General features: G+C 43.3%; 1 protein-coding gene across 6 annotated transcripts in view; it reads right to left on the bottom strand.

The window, feature by feature from the left end:
- Window positions 1-2,325, bottom strand: part of DHX30 (DExH-box helicase 30) — a 31,359-nt gene extending 29,034 nt beyond the window's left edge. For 3 of the 6 annotated variants that reach the window (XM_058557312.1, XM_058557303.1, XM_058557322.1), the window contains exon 1: window positions 320-540. The gene's annotated coding sequence lies outside the window, so the exon portion shown is untranslated. Of the gene's footprint in view, window positions 1-319; window positions 542-2,254 lie in introns of those variants that run through there. The other 3 variants (XM_058557285.1, XM_058557277.1, XM_058557269.1) reach the window with 3 other exon arrangements.
- Window positions 2,326-14,327: the final 12,002 nt, after the last annotated feature.

The following is a 14,327-nucleotide window of genomic DNA, read 5'->3' as shown; positions in this document are numbered from 1 at the left end:
AGAGATCCAAAAGAAAACTGCCTTCCTTGTAATACAGTATTATGCCGGAAACCTTTATGGTTCAGAGTTTCTCTTACATAATTTAGAGGTAAGTAAAATAATATTATATCAAGATTTCTTGCATAATAAAACACCACTTAACTCCAGGAAGAGTCACTATGGGGTGATTCAAGGACAGAGAGGTTCCACAATAACTAATTAAAAACGATACCCTTCTTCCAAGACAGTCACAAATGGATTTACTACATGCCTTTTGCTTTACAGTGCGGCTGAGCGTGAGATCCACCACCACTTTGTGTGCATGGCTACATCAACTTACCTTACAAGAGCAGTGACAGTCTTAGATTTTGTAGACTTTTGAACTGCAGCTGAATTCTCTTCTTGCTATTCCTCATCACGAGGCTGGGCCTCCTCCTGGGAAGTACAATGCTGGGTCACTAAAATGATGATCCCCGCAGAGAAAGAAAGTCGCTCCGGATCATTGAAATTCATTTACTATTCTAACAACAAGGACAAGTTTTGTTAGTGGCATGAAACACACACACTGGACACACTGGACTCACTTGAGGACCTGCCATGACCCACTCTAGACCCATCAAATTGTGAGCTGCCCTACAGCAGCACCTGTAAGATACCAAGAAAGAGACATCATGGGAAAGAGGGACTTATAGCCCTGAAAGCATCTTCTCCAAGTACTGAGCAAAACCTGCTTCAGTTTTGAGTTCTACTCTCATGACTATAATATGAACCTGAGGTAGATAAAGAAGCTCTTCTAGATTGGGAAAATAACAGCTAAATGTTGAATACCATTTTTGTAGTTTACAAAGTACTTCCATAAAATTTATCTCACTTAATCTATGCAACTACCCAGTAAGGTAGGAATTATCTTTCCCAGAGAAGGAAATTGAGGCAGATTTTCCCAGACGAAGTTATACAACTTGCCCAAGATCCCAAAGCTGCCTCAGGGCAGAATGGAAATCTGCAGTAAGGTACTGGGCTCCAAAGCTTTCCATGCTTATACACTACTTTTCTTATTTCCATGATATCATGCTATTGCCTAGGTTCATTCTTTGAAAGGACATTTTATACTGACATTTTCAAAGGGTGAAAGGAGCAAGAAGGGTCCAACTGATAAACTTGGGACTACAGCTACATAAATTAAAACACTTGGAGAGTAAATGTCTTTTGGAGGTAAAGGGACAAACTACACAGGTAGAAAATGCGGCAAAGTGTATATTTACTGCACTTAAAACAGCTACACCAATAAAGAGCACTATCATAAATCCCAAATACTATATCAAGAAGAGTTCTCCCTCCTGGAAACTCCAAGATTTAAGTGTAAATTATAAGATGTAGTCAAGACCCACAATGACAGTGGGATTACTGCCTTCAAAGAAACTGCAAGGGAAACCATCAAGCAATGTCTCATTTCGCTCTGGCCAGTAAGTTGCAACCAAAGACAGTCTGCAACTGGCCATCTGCAGTCCACTTGCTACAGTGTATGGCAAGCCCCTTTGGATTGGGGCTGCAAAGTGAGACAAGATCTGCCTCGCAAAATCACAATTAAAGTGATCAATGTTGCTACACGAGGACTAGCTAGACAGCATGCTGACGCCATACTCCCGGCTTGGGGATTCTGAGGACTCCCTGGGACTCCAGTTCACTGCAAACAAAGGACCTAACATGCATTAGGTCTTCCCCTGCGAAATGGGACAAGCCACCACCAGCAAACAAAGAACACCTCACCCCTTGGCCTCCCCCAGTCACAAGGTCGGTGCGAAAGGGGGCAAACCAGGGGGCCAGAATGCACCAGGCCTCCCCTTGGACAAACGGTCCAGACGGCACGGGGGGCAAACAAAGGTCCCAGGGCATTCCGGGGGCTTCCTCCAGGCCCTGCTTCGGTAAACAGAGCATCCCCTGAAGCGGAGGCGTCGTTGCGCCAATGAAGCGGCCTCTCCCGCGGACCCGCGGAGCCCCTGCCTACCAGGCCCGCCCCAGCGGACCAGGCTGGCCCCCGCCCCCGCCCTGGCTCCATGGCAACGGCAGGCCGAGGCCTGGCTGCCCACGGCTCGGCCCGGCCGGCTTCCCGGGCAGGCCTAGGATGCCCGGCCTGATCCTCGGGCCCGCCCGCTTCTCCGCCCCACTCTCCGCCAAGCCTGCGGTCGGACCCGGACCCCTCCTCGCGCCGACCACCCCCGGCCGCGGTAAGCTCCTCGAGGGAGCACGAAAGGGGAGAATAAAAAGCCCAATTCACCTGTTGTTACAGATGTGAAACAAGCCTCGGTGCACCGCGCATGAGCCGCGGCCCCCCCCCCCAACCACGGCCGGACTACAACTCCCACCAGCGGCGGCGCGGCCCCTTCCGGGTCCCGTGGCGGAAGTTCCCCCGTCCGCCCCGGCGCTCCCCGCGCCACGCCCCCGGGTCCACCTCCTGTGTCGACCCCGCGTCTCAGCCGGTCTCCAGCGCGTCCCCTGCCTAGGGCTCGCAGTGGCCGCCCTGGGCTCATGCCGCCGAGCGGCCAACCCGCGGCGAGACCCCGGCGCCGGGCCCAATGGGGGGCGGCTGCGGTGGGCGCAGGCGGGACTTCCGGCAGAGTCGCGAAGCGGGTGGGCGCGCGGGCGGCTATGGGGTCGCAGAGGGAGCGAGGCGGGTGGGGTGGGCTGGGCCGGGGCTGCACACGCCGCCCCTCTCGCAGCGCCTTAGCATCCGGCATTGTGAGAGCGGGAGGGCTTTCGTGTCTTCTGCGCGCCCCCCTGTGCCTCCGGGCGCGAGTGAGGACACAGGCGGGTCAGGGCTGAGCCCGGAACTAGCTCCAGCTCGGGCTCCGGGCTCCCACCCGCCTTCCCCGCCACAGCTCGTTGCCACGCCTCTTCTCTTCTCCATCTGCCGTCGATCTTCCGTTTCTTTAGGGAGGTGAGAATGTCTGCCTCACGAGAATGTTAGGATGAAATCAACGTGATGGTGCCTTGTAAACTGTACAACGCTAGAGACAGGACAAGGTGGCACTTGCTGGTCGCGGGGAGATCGCAGGTCAGAGTGCTGCTGGGTGGGTCTGGAGGTTCCGCTCCGTGGCCTCAGAAGAGAGAAAGGGCGTTGTCCCTGTTACCTCCTGTGGTCCTCTAGATGAGACTCCCCTGTGAGTTCATTGGGATCCAGCTTCAAAAGGAGAGAACTCAATATGGGTAGCTCTGAAGGTGACTTGGGATTTTACGGCTGGAAAGACCTAGAATGTGCTTTTAAGATGTGGTCATTCAGGATATATGAAGAATTAGTGCAATATCTCGTCATTTTTGTCCAAACAAATTCAAGTATTTTCTTTCTGCGTTGGACAGAAGGGTGGTGGAGGTGGGCGTGGAACATCATTCATTCATTCAAATAATTACCTATTCTTAAAAGGGCGTGGTGCTTTGGTGGGGAATGGTCCTTGCACAGATTTGTGAGTGAGCTATATAGCTGTTGCTAAGCAGCTGTGAAGAATACAAAGACCCTGCCCTTAGGGCCTCCTAGAGAAGATGAAAACCTTGTGTGAAACAAAGAGAAAGTGATAAATGCTGCAGAGAAAGTGTTGGAGGGGGGGCGGGTTCAGAGAAAGGGGTAGTTACTCCTGAATGGCAACATCAAAGAACCATGGGAGCAAGGACATCCAGGTGGAACAAGGGGCAGATCCTAAGAATATACAGTAGTTAGGTATGGCCAGAGGGCTGAATATGTATATGGGCTTTAGAGGAGATAGAGCAGGAAAAGTAGGGTTGGGAATGCTACACTAAGGGATTTTGACATTATTTGTAAGCAATTATTTTTTGTAAGACATTATTTTTACAGTTCTAAGTAGGAGAGTAAAATTACTGTATTTTAGGAAGGTTATTCTGGAAGTGTGAGGGAAGAATTGGCTGGAAAAATAGAAGCTAGGATACTACTTTGATGAGAGGGATTGAGCTATGCCCAGCGCTGAAAAGGGAAAGAGAGAAAAGAATAAGAAGGTGATTGTAGAGCGCCAGGCTGATCCCTGGCCACAGGTGTGTGGAGAGAGGACTGAGATTTTGTTCCAGGGTGACTGGAAGGATTCTGCACTGTTCATACTAAAGGGACACAGGACTTGGAGATGATGGATTCAGCTTCATACAGATTATGTTTGAAATGCAGTTGTGAATGCTAAGTGATAAAGACATGGTCCCTGCTGCAAAGAAAATTCTAATCTGGTAGAGAGGATGAGAAACGCATACAAATAAGTCGTAAAACCTAGAGGAAGCACTGCAGAAGAGGCACAAGTGAAGCATTCTAAATACTTTTCCTTGTTGCACATTTTATGTTTTTAGTTTTCTCTCTGAAGATCTTTTCCTTATTCTTTTTTCCAGTTTTATTGAGAAATAATTGGTATACATCACTGTATAATTTTTCTTATTCTTGAGCCTTGAACTGTTCTTAATGAATGGTTGTGTCTTGTGAGGGTGATAAAAATGATCCATTTTGTATTAAGGTGAGTGCCAGGTAGTGTCTATCTTTTTCCCTCCCTCCCATATATCTCACCTCTTGTTTCCTGGTTGCTTATCACTGCCTTATTTTCCTGTGTCCAGTCCCTAGACTTCATTCTTTGCTAACATCTCTGTCTAGAAACTTCTTCAAACACTTTCCTACTCATTCTCCAGGGACCTACTTTCAGCTTCTATACCAGTTTATTCTTCCCTGTGTGGTAGCACTTAAAGTATCTTCTTTGATCTGTCTCCCCCAACTGGAACGCCAGCCTCTTAGAGTTATATTTATGTCCCTAATGCCATGTAAGTGCTCCAGGGGGTGCTTGGATACTGGCTTCCCTCCATCAGATTCTTGTCCTGTGGACTCATGCCAGTTAGGTTATTTTTCTTCAATTTCTTAGGGTTGAAGCGTTGGTGAGACTGATTTTATTTTACATATTGTAGTAGAACTCATAACCAAGGCCATCAAGCCACAAAAAATATGATGGAAGAAGAACATTTTCTGTCATGGGATCTACAGGCATGAGAAGTGGGATCGAGGACCCCTCTCTTACACTTCCAAGCTACTGTCTCTGTGTGCCTGGAGGAGATTCTGACTCCCACTATTGCGAGCCCCACAGTATTTCTTGGCTTCCGGTAAACATGCCCACACTTTCTGTAAATAGTCTCATTAGTAAACTCAATTCACTTGCCTAGTTTGAGTGTGTCACTTTTTTCCCCTTATGTTTACTATCCCAGACTAAGGAAATTTTGTGGATACTTCAAAGTAGATTTTCAAAAAAAGTTAAATACTCCCTTTCTGTGCTTTCTTGAAGTCAAAGTGGACCACTTGGCAAGAGATACTGTACAGTAAGAGGGTTCTTAAATCAGAACATAGGTGGGCCGGCCCCGTGGCTTAGCGGTTCAGTGCGGGCGCTCTGCTGCTGGTGGCCTGGGTTCGGATCCCGGGCGTGCACCGACGCACCGCTTGGGCATGCTGAGGCTGCATCCCACATACAGCAACTAGAAGGATGTGCAGCTGTGACATACAACTATCTACTGGGGCTTTGGGGAAAAAAAGGGAGGAGGATTGGCAATAGATGTTAGCTCAGAGCCTGTCTTCCTCAGCAAAAAAGAGGAGGATTGGCATGGATGTTAGCTCAGGGCTGATCTTCCTCACAAAAAAAAAAAAAAATCAGAAAATAGTTGAGGGACCGGCCCGTAGCTTAGCGGTTAAGTGCGCGTGCTCCACTGCTGGCGGCCCGGGTTCAGATCCCGGGCACGAACTGATGCACCGCTTCTCCAGCCATGCTGAGGCTGTGTCCCACATATAGCAACTAGAAGGATGTGCAACTATGACATACAACTATCTACTGGGGCTTTGGGGAAAAAAAACGAGGAGAGTTGGCAATAGATGTTAGCTCAGGGCCAGTCTTCCTCGGCAAAAAGAGGAGGATTAGCATGGATGTTAGCTCAGGGCTGATCTTCCTCACAAAAAAAAAAAAAAAGAACATAGTTGAACCAGATGACTTTTAAGGCCATTTCAGTTCTGAAATTTCATTACTCTAGACAGAATTCCATTTAGAGTCAAATGGTGCTTTTTTGGATCTCTGTATAAATATGGAAAATTCCTTCAACTCTTTGGTTTTAATTTAGATGGGGAATTAATTTCCTTAATATGCAAAGAGTGTATAGATTAATTTTTTTTAATCTATAGTCCTATAGAAAAATGAGTACTGGGTATGAAGAGGCAGCTAGCGAAAGATATATGGCCATTAAGTTTAAGAAAACATAAGGAAGTTCAACCTTGCTTTTTTTTTTTTTTAACATGCTATCTTCTATTGTGGCAAAATACACATAACATGAAATTCACTATTTTAACAATTTTGAAGTATACAATCCAGTGGCATTTGGTACATGTACATGTTGTACAACCATCACTACTATCTAGTTCCAGAACATTTTCATCACCCCAAAAGGAAACCCCATATGTATCCATTAAGCAGTCACTCCTCATCCTCTTTCCTCCCCTCCCTCCAGCAACAGCCCCTGACAACCACTAATCTGCTTTCCATTTCTATGGATTTTCCTACTCCAGAGAGTTCATATAAGTGAAATCATACAGCATGTGGCCTTTTATATCTGGCCTTTTTCACTTAGCAGCATAAGGTTTTCAAGATTTATCCTTGTAGCATATATCAGTACTTCATTTCTTTTTATGGCTGAATAATACTCCGTTTTATGGATAGACCACATTTGGTTTATCCATTCATATGTTGATTTCCATTTGGGTTGTTTCCACCTTTTAGCTATTGGGAATATTGCTGCTCTGAACATTGGTGTACAAGTTTTTGTGTGAGCACTTGTTTTCAATTCTTTTGTGTACATACCTAGGAGTATATTTTTGAAAGGCAATTAAAACTATGAAACACACTTAGGATTCTTTCCTCGAGTAGTGGTAAGACTTGTTTTCTGCCTCCATCTGGGTCTCTGCTCAGATGTCATCTCAGAAACAGCTTCCCAGACTGCCTTGTGTATTTATTTGTGTATCCTTACTTATCACCCCGTTCCCACCAGAATAAAGATCCTTGAGAGCAGGGACTTAATCCTTTGTTCATCACTTAATCCTTTGTTATCCTAAGCACCTTGCACACTTCCTGGCACTGTTCAGAGGTGGGTACTGAATAAATATTGAATGAGTGGACACTTTCACTTGGGAGACTGGCTCCAGTTTAGGGAAACAAGCACTCATTCGCTGTTGGGGGGGACTGTATGTAAATTGGCAGTACTTTTTTAGAGGGTGGTTTGGCAGTATCAGATTTAAGATGTGCATGCCCTTTGACTCATTTCAGTTCTAGGAGTTTATCTAACCATAACCCATATGTGTGAGTAAATGCATTGCAGCATTATTTGTAATGTTTAAAAAAAACCTACATATCTGTTATTAGGGAACTAATTGAATTGAATAGAATACATCTGGGGCTGGCCCGGTGGTGCAAGCGGTTAAGTGCGTGTGCTCCGCTGCGGCGGCCCGGGGTTCGCCAGTTCGGGATCCCGGGCGCACACCCACACACCGCTTGTTAAGCCCTGCTGTGGCGGTGTCCCATAGGAAGATGGGCACGGATGTTAGCCCAGGGCCAAGCTTCCTCAGCAAAAAAGAGGAGGATTGGCATTGGATGTTAGCTCAGGGCTGGTGCTCCTCACAAAAAAAAAAAAAAATAGAATACATCTGTATTAGTCTGCTTGGACTATCATAACAAAATACCACACACTGGATGGCTTTTAAACAACAGAAATTTATTTTCTCATGGTTCTGGAGGCTAGAAATCCAAGATCGAGATGCGATCAGAGTTGGTTTCTGTTGAGGTCTCTATTCCTGGCTTGCAGATGGTCTCTGTTGAAGGTGTCTCTCCCTTTTTTAAGGACACCAGTCCTGTCAGATTAAGGCCTCGCCCTTGTGACCTCGCTTAACCTTAATTACCTCTCTAAAGGCCCCATCTCCAAATACAGTCACATTGGGGTCTAAGGCTTCAACATATGAATTTGGAGGGGACACAATTCAGTCCCTAGCAACATCAATTAAATGAAGTAGTATGCAGCAATTAAAAGATCTAGTGTGCAGACATGGAAAACTATCCAGGAAATGTTGAGTAAAGAAAGCAAGTTCTGGGGCCGGCGTGGTGGCGCAAGTGGTTAAGTGCTCGCACTCTGCTGCAGCCGCCCGGGGTTCGCTGGTTCGGATCCCGGGTGCGCACGGATGCACTGCTTGGCAAGCCATGCTGTGGCGGTGTCCCATATAAAGTAGAGGAAGATGGGCACGGATGTTAGCCCAGGGCCAGTCTTCTTCAGCAAAAAAAAAAAAAAAAAAAGAGGATTGGCAGATGTTAGCACAGGGCTGATCTCCTCACAAAAAAAAAAAAAAAAGCAAGTTCTATTCCCAGTATATTTATGATTCCAATTGCATTTTTTAAAAAGACGTTGTGTTTATACATATGCTTATGTAAGCATAGAACATTGCTGAAAGAATGCATCAGAACTGTTAGCTGTGCAGCTAGGTCAGAGTCTCTTAATTTTCACTTTACACTCTTCTACATTGTTGGATTTTGGGGGGGCCAAAAGTATGTATTCCTTTTTTGATAATAAAGGAATTAAAATGAAGCATTTGGAATATGTAGGGCTCCTGAGAAGGAGATTTGATTATAATGGTAGCCATTAACACACCTATGCTAGCTAGCTCAGCATACATTTTCAAATATATGAAACTCAGATGTACATTTCTTGTTTTCAATTGAGAAAAAATTTTTTTTAATGATTGACATAACAGGGGCCGGCCCTGTGGCGTAGTGGTTAAGTGCGCACACTCTGCTGCTGGCAGCCTGGGTTTGGATCCCTGGCACGCAAGGAGGCACCGCTTGTCAGGCCATGCTGTGGCGGCGACCCACATAAAGTGGAGGAAGATGGGCACGGATGTTAGCTCAGGGCCAGTCTTCCTCAGCAAAAAGAGGAGGATTGGCATGGATGTTAGCTCAAGGCTGATCTTCCTCACACACACAAAAAAAGAAAATTGACATAACATTATATTAGTTTCAGGTGTACAATATAACAACATAAAATTTGTATATATTGCAAAATATTCACCGCAATAAGTCTAGGTAACATCCATCACCACACATAGTTACAAATTTTTTTCTTGTGAGGAGAACTTTTAAGATCTACTCTTTTTTTTTTTTTTAGGAAGATTGGCCCTGAGCTAACATCTGTTGCCAATCTTCCACTTTTTGCTTGAGGAAGATTGTCCCTGAGCTAACATCTGTGCCAGTCTTCCTCTATATTGTATGTGGGATGCCGCCACAGGATGTCTTGATGAGCGGTGTGTAGGTCCATGCCTGGAATCCAAACCCGCGATCCCCAGACCTCTGAAGCGGAGCGCACGAACTTAAACACCATGCCACCAGGCCAACCCCAAAGATCTACTCTCTTAGCAACTTTCAAATATACAGTATGGTATTGTTAACCTTAGTCACCATGATGTATGTTACATCCCACAGGACTTATTTATTTTTTAACTGGAAGTTTGTACCTTTTGATCACCTTCACCCATTTTGCCCACCCTCCACCCCCCACCTCTGCCGCCAATCTGTCTCTGTATCTATGAATTCAGTTTTGGTTTTTTTTTTTAGATTCCACATGTAAGTGAGATTGTATGGTATTTGTCTTCCTTTGTCTGACTTATTTCACTTAGCATAATGCCTTCAAGGTCCATCCCTTGTCGCAAATGGCAAGATTTCCTTCTTTTTTATGACCCAATAATATTCCACTGTATATATGTAATACATTTTCTTTATCCATTTATCCATCAATGTATACTGAGGTTGCTTTCATGTCTTGGTTATTGTAAATAATGCTGCATACATTTCTTTTTAAAATTTATTTTCTTATTATAAATAATTTCAAACATACACAAAGTAAAGAGATAGTATATGTTAGCAGAGGCAATCTGCCATGGACCCTGTGCATCCCTGCAAGTTCTCAAGACCCTGACTGCTCTTCACCTGGGCTATTTCTCAGGGTTGTGTTTTCAGCAAGCAACCTTGAGGGATGAAGTATTGTCTCCCCCAGGACAAAGGGCAGACTTAGCTTCCACTCACTATAAAAACTGAATCTCCCAAGCCGTGTTCCTGTCTGGTAATGAAGCCCACTATGTGAACAGATAATCATGATAAACCCTTTGTATCACACCCAGGGAACTCAGGGAGTATGGGGAACTGTTGCAAACGAATGTGAAGCTCTGGCTACTGCTTTTGCTGTGATTGAACTCCTTTGTGTCTGACCCAGGAGTCTTGGGTCTTCTGCCAGCATCTATGAAATAGTAACAGGGTAGCTACCAGTTGAGCTTTTAAGTAGGCTAAAATTCCAGACCTGCACCTGCAGGGTTTCTGACAGTATAATGAACACCCATAGTACTCATCACCTAGCTTTAACAATTATCAACTCAAGGCCAATCTTGCTTCATCTGTAGGTCCCCATCCCAATGTCCACCACCCCTGATTTTTAAAATCAAATCATACCATTTTGTCTATAAATATATCAGGCTGCATCTCTATAAGATTCCTTTTATTCAGCACAACCACAAACCAGTATTATACCTTAAAAATCCAGTAAATCATCAATATCTTTTTCATAATTCTTAACTATAGATAAATTCTTTTAGGTGAATTTGAATCTTATCCCTGTCCTTTGCACCAGTATTTTACGTTTGTTATCACTGCAACATCAAAACATGAATATGTTTCATTTATAATGGACTTCTTTCAGAGCTTTGGGTCAATGTTTTGGCCACATACTGCAGAAATAGGGCAATTTGGGTAATGGAGCATCACATGTTTGGGTATGCCTTAAACAGTTATAAAATCATTTATTTCTGACAGAAGCTCTAGGTAATGTCGTTGGCCAAATTGTACAAGTCGGTTATCTTCAATCTTACAAAATATTTATTGGTAAAACTGGAAGAGAATGTATAGCTCCCAGGCGGCTTTTTAGCCATCACTATTAACCATGGTACTGCCAAAGGACCAACATATAGACTTTTAAAAAAATGTGAATGAAACACTTCTGGTGAAGATAGCATTGTACACACTTTGATGCCACTCCCTTTGTTCCAAACACATAGTAAATTAATAAGAAAAGATTAAAATTACATATGCACATTCCAAAACAAGATAAACATTTATGTTTACCAGCAACAAAGAGCTGTAAGCTTGCTGGGCTATGGATCCAGAAACAGACAGAGACAGTCTAGAGGTTGTAACCTATAAGGTAATGTGGTTGAGGGATTGGGGAGAAGTCCCCAGTGTAATGTGGATAACTGGGGCCAGGATTGCTGCTTGCAATTAGAAATTTAGGTGGGGCTCCCTAAACTTAAGAGAGATTGAAAAAAACCACCCATACATGCATGTCATGTACTTAGGGAACAGACACAACATTGAATCCAGACCTAAATCCAGCTACCCTCTCACTTGGTGCCTGAATCTTCTGTCTCCCAAATTTCGTTGTGGAAACAGAGTCTCGAGTTAACTTGTAAGACTTGTTTCTGCTTGGAGTTCCTGGAGGATTGAGGAGAGGTTACCACAAAACCATCAGGGAGGGAGAAGTACATGCATGGGGAAAAAATTCCCACTCATAAGGAGATTATAAGTTAAGCTTCCAAAACATACAAGAAAACCTAACCAAAGAAAGACAACTGACAAAATCAGCATCAATAGATGAATTCACTGCAGTTGAGATGAAAATAATGGAATGACCTGATAACTTAAAAATAAGTATGTTTAGAATATTCAAAGACATTGAGGAAAGCTCTGTTTTAAAAGAATAAGAAGGGTCCGGCCCCGTGGCTTAGCGGTTAAGTGGGCCAGCCCCGTGGCTTAGCGGTTAAGGGCGCGCGCTCCGCTACTTGCGGCCCGGGTTCGGATCCCAGGCGCGCACAGACACACCGCTTGTCCAACATGGCCGCCTCCCACATACAGCAACTAGCAGGATGTGCAACTACGACATACAACTATTTACTGGGGCTTTGGGGAGAAAAAGGGAAAAAAAGGAGGAGGATTGGCAATAGATGTTAGCTCAGAGCCGGTCTTCCTCAGCAAAAAGAGGTGGATTGGCATGGATGCTAGCTCAGGGCTGATCTTCCTCACAAAAAAAAAGAATAAGAAATTATGAAATAAATGTGGTCAGAAATGGTAATAGGTAAATATTTAAAGAACCAGTTAGAAATCCTAGAAATTAAAAATATAATTATTGAATAAACACTCCATAGATGTTATGAACTCTAGGCAGGTCTCAGTGGAAAGAGATTTAGTAAATTGGCAAGTTATGTTGTATTCTGGGTGAATAACTCATTAGTAAGAGAAAAATATAAAAAATAAAGGAACAATTAAAAAACATGCAAAATAGATTAAAGGGCTTCAATATAAGTGTATAATAGTTACAAAAGATTACAGTAGAGGGACTGCAAGGAAGTAATACCTCATTCAACATGATGTTTGAAAATGTTCCAGAGTTGAAGAAAGATGCAAATCCTTAGAACAAATGTGCACAGTGAATGCTATACAGGATAAGTAAAAATAATCACTTGGACACAGTGCAATGAAACTGCACGACATCAAGGAAAAAGAAATCGTACAAACTACCAGAGAGAAAAGGCACAAAACCTACAATGGAAAGCTATTTGACAACATTCTTCCCAACAATAATAGATAGCAGAAGACAATGGAGTTATCTTCAATTTGCTGAGAAATAACTGTCAACTTAGAATTCTATATGGCTAAACTGTCTTTCTAGAATGAGGAAAAGATAAAGAGATTTTTAGTTATTTAATGAATAAGAAATGGTCCCAGCCAGTGACCCTAACTGAAAGAACTACCTAAAGAATATACTTGGCAAAAAGAAAAATTAACCCAGTGGAAAGGGAGTGGGATATAATAGACAATGTCATGCACTAACATTAGAAAAATATACTGGCAAATTTTAATTTACCAATGACTATTTACTACTGACTATTAAAATAGCTTTTTGTGCAGAAATAAAGGATGGAACTAAAATTTTAGGTAAAAATAAAAGGGAATATAAAGGTATGTGTCATTTGGGATGTTTTGGGCAACAAGGAACAGAAATTCTGACTCAAAACTGGTTTAAAGTGTATGGAATTGTATTGTCTCACATAACAGGAAGCCCTCAAGTAGGGCAGACCTCATAGTTTATTGATTCAGGGGCCCTCAAGATCCTCAAGGACCCAGCTTCTTAACACTTCTCTGTTTTCCATCTTCAGAGTAGGCCTTATCCTCAGGTTTCTAGCAAGATGGCTTTAGCAGTTCTCATAAAGTCTCAAAAGACTCCTTTTCGTGTTTCACTGACCACAACTCGACCCTATTTTCTGACTTTATCCCTGGCAATGGGAAAAGAATCAACCCCCTAGGGCAATCATGTCCACCCCCAATTTGGGAAGAGGAGTCAGGTCTCACTCAGGAGGAAGATTGAGACAGTAAATAACTTAGGATTTTGTTAGAAAATTGTATTTAGAATGTATAAAAGCAACGTAAGTATAACTTCTAAATAAATAGAAATACAATTCATAGCTTCCGAGCCAGTCAAGGGGAAATAAAGAAAACAATATTAATTGAACAGAAGGCAGGAGAGGAGAAAAGAGAAGCAAAGAAAAATCATGTAAACAGAAAATAAACATATAAGATGATAGCAAACATCAAAACATATCAGTGATCACAGTGAATATAAAAGGTTTAAACTTGTCTGCTTATTCCCCTCACACCAGGGACATCAGTGACTAGCCAGCCAGTGGTTTTTTGGTATTGGTGCTCTGTGCTTGGTGTCTTTTGAGTGGGAAATGTAGTTCTGCTTTTAAGCACTAGAGGTCAGCAACGTTCATTACTGCATTCCTTTCCCTACAGGACTTTCTGTACTTATGTCAAGATTCTCAGGAAACAGGGATGCATTTCTTTTAGAGTTGACTTATGATCTTTCATCTAACACTCATTCCCAAATTTTAAAAAACAATTTTATGGCACTTAGAATTTCAGATACTCAAAATAGGTGCCAAGGATGTATTTAACTGCCTGGTAGATCTAGGAAGCCAACTCCGAGGCCCGATTAGATTGATTATGGATTACACTTAATTGATGGAAACTGGTTAGATATTCCATGACTATGGCTGCTATAGCTACTGAATGAGGATTCAAGCAGGACATATGCAACTAGAGAGGCTTCATGGGATCTAACAACACCTAAATTTATACAAGTTAATGTCTTTACTGTTGTTGAAAGACTGTTATAAATCTTTCTGGCTAACAGTTAACCCTGGAAAA

This window comes from Diceros bicornis, chromosome 2 (genome assembly GCF_020826845.1).
Source record: "Diceros bicornis minor isolate mBicDic1 chromosome 2, mDicBic1.mat.cur, whole genome shotgun sequence".
Classification (NCBI taxonomy): domain Eukaryota; kingdom Metazoa; phylum Chordata; class Mammalia; order Perissodactyla; family Rhinocerotidae; genus Diceros; species Diceros bicornis.
This window is presented reverse-complemented; position numbering and strand designations above follow the sequence as displayed.